The 5739-nt window shown below is 51.3% G+C and overlaps 1 pseudogene across 1 annotated transcript; it reads right to left on the minus strand.

Moving 5' to 3' along the window:
• Window positions 1-442: 442 nt before the first annotated feature.
• LOC309448722 (olfactory receptor 14J1-like) lies at window positions 443-1376 on the minus strand (annotated as a pseudogene). Its single transcript has one exon. The product of its transcript is annotated as an olfactory receptor 14J1-like (transcript).
• Window positions 1377-5739: the final 4363 nt, after the last annotated feature.

Below are 5739 nucleotides of genomic sequence, written 5' to 3' on the forward strand. Positions count from 1 at the left end.
CACACCGCAAGACGGTGACCAAGCGCCAGAGCACTCAGGCCTTGCACCAACACCAGGGATGAGAAGGAGAGTGTGGAGTGGAACCAGAACAGCTCTAGAAGAACAAGCGCTGCTGCTCCCTGGCAGTGCTGCCAGGCTGGACTCTTTTCCCCTCCTCCCACGCACACAGGAACCATCCCTGGAGCTCTAAAAATGGGCTTTCAGGAAGGATATAGTGATAAACAAGTCACTAAAGAGGCTTTAATTTTTTTTAGAGACAAGGAGAGCACTGCTTCTCATTTACACAGCAAACAGTTATAAAAGAAAAGCCAAAAGTAAATTAGAAAGGGGATGATAACTTTATCACAATAAGAAAACAACTAATAACAACAAAAAATGCAGATGACAGGCTGGACCTGTAATTAGTTACATTAAAACGTCTATGTAGAAGCAGATGGGAAGCTTATTGCTTTACAAAACAATAAGATACGAGTTTCCACAGGGAACCCTTGAGCTCCTGGTTCCTCATGCTGTAGATGATGGGGTTCACTGCTGGAGGCACCACTGAGTACAGAACTGACACCACCAGGTCCAGGGATGGGGAGGAGATGGACGGGGGCTTCAGGTGGGCAAATGTGCCAGTGCTGAGGAACAGGGAGACCACGGCCAGGTGAGGGAGGCAGGTGGAAAAGGCTTTGTGCCGTCCCTGCTCAGAGGGGATCCTCAGCACGGCCCTCAAGATCTGCACATAGGACACCACGATGAACACAAAACATACAAAGAATACAGATGCACCAAATATAACAAGCCCAAGTTCCCTGAGGTAGGTGTCTGAGCAGGAGAGCTTGAGGATCTGGGGGATTTCACAGAAGAACTGGCCCAGGGCATTGCCCTTGCACAGGGGCAGTGAAAATGTATTGGCCGTGTGCAGCAGAGAATAGAGAAACCCAGTGGCCCAGGCAGCTGCTGCCATGTGGACACAAGCTCTGCTGCCCAGGAGGGTCCCGTAGTGCAGGGGTTTGCAGATGGCAACATAGCGGTCGTACGACATGACGGTGAGGAGACAATACTCTGCTGTGATCAAGAAGAGAAACAAAAAGAGCTGTGTCGCACATCCCAAAAAGGAGATGGCCCTGGAATCCCAGAGGGAATTGGCCATGGACTTGGGGACAATGGTGGAAATGGAGCCCAGGTCGATGAGGGCGAGGTTGAGCAGGAAGAAGTACATGGGGGGTGTGCAGGTGCTGGTCCCAGGTTATGGTGGCGATGATGAGGCCGTTGCCCAGGAGGGCAGCCAGGTAGATGCCCAGGAAGAGCCAGAAGTGCAAGAGCTGCAGCTCCCGTGTGTCTGTGAATGACAGGAGGAGAAACTGGGTGATGGAGCTGCTGTTGGACATTGGCTGCCTGTGGGCATGAGGACCTGTGCAAGGAGGAAAAGACAGTGAGACAAGTTAGAGGAGAATAAACAGGCTGTTTCTCATGGAAAACCCCTTCACCGATGGAGTGATGTTTCCGCTCATTCTTTATTTTTACCAAGTGAGAAAAACAGTTCATCACAGTTTAAAATGCAGCTTGGACATCTACTTTCTATGAATACACCTCTGGGTAAAGACCCCCTAAACTGGTGTCAGAACAAAAAATGAACCACACTGCCAGCCCACCCCCAGAGAGCAAGAGCACCAGGGACAGGTGGAGAAACAGGGAAGGACACTGCAGTGCTACCAGAAAATAAACCAAGGACAGAAAGGCAGACGGGCATGCTGTGGAACCTTCTCCTGACCCGGCTGTGCTGCTACCACTCACATAATGACACTGGAGACCAAGTACTTTTAGCACCTTATTTGTGTACCCCGTTCCTGGAACCCTTCACCTGGAGGTCCAGCTGCTGAGGTGGAGACTCGTGACCTGGACCCCATGGCTTTGGGGCAGAGGGTCTGCTGGGGAGGAGAGGAGACCAAGGGTTGCACTGGGAAATGTGTCTGAACTGCAGGGGATGGCAGGGATGGTCCTGAATCCCATCTCAAGCATTTCAGGTCCATCTCCCTCTCCCTGCCCATGTCTGTGCTTCCTGCAGCTGTGTCTCTGTCCCTGGTCTGCTCTCTGTCAGTGTCACAGACCCCGTCCCACCCACTGTGTGCTCAGCTCTGTCCTGCTCACACCTCCTGGCACTGCCCAGGGGCAGCTCTGTGTGTGCAGGGGCTCAGGAGCAGCTCAGACAAGTCCCAACGAGAACTGGGGTCTCAGTGTCTTCTCCAAAGAGAGAAATAAATCCCCATCTCCCACTGCACACCCAGCCAACCAAGAGTGGAAAACTGAAAGCACAGACTCCTTCCCTTGCAGCTGTTCCTGTCTTGATGTCGTTGTTCAGAAGGACCCTCTGCCATGTCTGTGGGGGGATCTGGAGCTCTGAGCAGCCCTGACCCACACAGCCCCCTTCAACCCCACAAGCTCCCTGCCTGCCCTGCCGGGGGTCGCTCCTTCCCCCCACAGCTGCTGCCATGGGATCTCCCGGGCAGGCTGAGCGCTGACCCTGGCAGGCGGCAGAGTCCCTGCCCGGCACAGCCCTGGGGTGCAGGGACCCTGCTCTGCAGGACAGCCCTGGGCACCCCTGGGTGCTCCCCCTGCAGTCACCCTCAGCAGAAGCTGCCATCATGCCCTGTCCCTCTGACAGTGCAGCAGGGAAGCGCTGGTCTGGACCATGTTCTTGTCCTCTACATGAGAAATACTGTGAGAGAGACCTGACAGACTCTGTAAATTGTGGGATGTATCATCTTTAGGAGATCCCTCCAGGAAATGCAGCTGCATTGTCCTACAGCCAGAGACTTACCGTGTTAGAACTGTGAAGATTTGTCTCTCAATGAGCCCTCAGCAACCAACCCCCTACATTGCCATTCCCCTCTCTGTGCCTGGCTCCTGTGCCCTCAGTGCTGCAGGCAGAGCCCTCAGCCCTGCTGCGTGTGCAGAGGAGCAGCCCATGATATCCCTTTCTCTGTCCCCTCTGGGCTCCTCCATGTGACCATGGAGCTCCAGGGGCACATCCTTTCAAACAACCTGAAGTAATCAGTGATGTTGATTCTCTCTCCTCTCAAGATACACATCATCGTGTTCTTTGTATTAAACAATGGATTAGTATGATAATCAACTTTTCTTGTCCCATCATTAGACAGGACACCAGCAATATTACAGCAAAGGATCTAATTCCTCCCCTCTAGGGGAGGAATATCTTCAGTTGAATGAGTTCAGGCATTTTATTCTGGTTTTACACTCCTAGGTCTAGAGAGACATTCATCAATCTCTGGCCATGTCATGTCTGTGCTCTGAGGCAAAGCCTTTGCACACATGGGCTCTTGGACACTTGGTACCAGGTTTCTTGTGGCAGGTCAGAGCTGGGGTGGTTCAGCCCAGATGTGAGGCAATGTCCTCAGCCAGGGACCTGACTGGGGGAGCTGGAGCTGTCAGTGCTGCAGACAGAGCTGTGACACGGATGGAATAAACTGCCAGGCAGGGTGGCAGGAGTGAGTTCATCTGGTCTGCAAGGACAGCAGCCGCCAAGCACAGCAACAGCCCTGATCAGAACTCAGTCCAGACCTGGAAGGCAATTCAAGGCCCATAATGAGCTGTTACTACTGCAGGAACAGTTAAAGGAGAAACAAAGACACTGTAGCTACTGATGAATTTAATAAGAGAAAGAGGTGAGAATCCCTGTGTCTTCTTGTCCTACCTCGTCACCAGCCATGTGTCCCAGGCCTCTGTGACTTGAGACAGGACTCTGCAAAACAACCAGCAGTGGATGGGGATCAAGTCAGGGGTCAATGGAACTAACACAATCCTCTCCAGTCTATGGGACAGCAGGGGCAGCATCCCAGGAGCAGGGACAGCAGGACCATGTCACAGTGAGGCCACTCTCCACCATCTGTGAAAGCTCATGGAGACTGGGGGGACTCCCTGACCACTGGCAGCTCTCACACAGTGTGTGCACTTTTCAAAATGGCCAATGGGTGAGCAGGGGAACTAAGGGCTGTGCCCCAGAGCATGTCCACTGGGACCCCATTTCTGGGTGTCTGGAAGAGAAGGTGACGGGCTTTGCCCAGGGCAGGTTGTGCCTGTCCATCCTCTTTGCTTTCTGTGAGGAAAGGACAGGGTGGTGGATGTGGGCAGAGCAGTGGTGGTCTGTTACCTGGAAGTCAGCAAGGCATTCAGCATCATCCCCCACAATATTTTTTTCTCCAATGTAGGAGATTATGGTTTGTGTTAGTGTGCAAGTAGATGGGTAAAAAGCCATCTGGATGGTTGGGCTTGGAAAGGTGCTGTAGAAAGGGAGAAACTTTCCAGTCATGAGGACAGTCAAGCACTGGAAGCTGTTTCCCAGGAGTGCGCACTCACTCTGTCCCAGAAAGTGACCAAGATGTGTTTGGATAAAGCCCTGAGCAATCTGGTCTGACACTGCTGTGAGCAGGAGGTTGGTCAAGACATGTCCTGAGCTCCCTTGGAGCCTGAATGACGCTGTCCTTTCATCCCCTTCATGTTTTCAATTTAGAGAAAGCTCTGAGGTTCTCCCTGACCAGAGGAATAATTCACAGAGGATCCAGAGATGCTTTACAAGGGCCCCCAAATGGCCTTGACCATATCTTGTGCATCCCTTTTCATGTGTCCCCAACCAGTGTCTTCTTTTTCGCTGTCCTCATACCCTTCCGGAATGAACAGCCCATCTTGCTAATCCTTTCATAGCAGGTTGTTCAAGAGGTGTCAACATCCATGTACAGATTCTGCACAGCAGCCAGGCAGCAAAGCCACTGTTACAGAAATGGAGACGAGACACTTGACCAGCTCCTTGCACCCGATATCAGCGTGACATGTCTGCTGAGATTCCCGGGAACACCTGAACTGTAAGAGCAGAGCATGTGAGTCCTGGTTGGGTATCCTGGCTTGTCTCCTGACCCGTGTGGTGCTTCAGGCTGAGAAGAGAATCAAAACCAGCCATTTGACTGGGGTAGTTCCATTTTACACGTGTCACACAGGGCAGATGAAGGGAGCTCAGAAATCCAGACTCTGCTGCACGGTTGGGACTGCAGAGACTGGAAATGCAGGTGACAGTGTGTGTCAGTGCACACACATAAAGATTCTGGCTTCCTTTGTGCCTTTGCTCTGACCTGGGATGTGTTCCTTGGCCGTCTTTGTCTCAAAAAGAAACTATTCCCCTATGCCACCTCCACTGCACACCAGGATAAAAAAAGGAGAAAAGATATGAAAGAAGGATGATTTGGGGTAATTCTGTCCAAGAGTTGTAGTCTTTAAATGATTTAAAAAAAAAAAAAAAAAAGTGAGAGAAAAATCATTGTTCTAAGAGCTTCTTTCAATACACAACTACTGAGGTGTAGGACATGTTTTGAAAAGTAAGAATGACTGTTAGGAATGAAATTAAAGAGCTTTACTTCATCATCATAAACACCAGTGAGAATGAGGAGTTCCCTGTTACTGTTACCAGTGACAGCACCACTGTTCACAAACATCCTTCAGCCCATCTCCATGTTTCCTGGGCTCTAAAGCTCATCCTGCTCAGAGTTTGACAGGATTGCTGCAAATCCCTGTGACCCAAATCTCTACAACTGTCTCTGCTCAACAGCCTTTTACCCCAGGAAGGGGAAAACTCCCAATGCAGACACCAAACCAGTGCCCAACCTGCCTGGAGAGCCAGGACAGTTGTGCCACACAACAGCCGCCTCTGAGGGAAGACGGAGGTGATGGAATTGAAATGGTTTC

The sequence above is a fragment of the Streptopelia decaocto genome (assembly GCF_964273445.1).
Source record: "Streptopelia decaocto genome assembly, chromosome: 21".
Lineage (NCBI taxonomy): Eukaryota > Metazoa > Chordata > Aves > Columbiformes > Columbidae > Streptopelia > Streptopelia decaocto.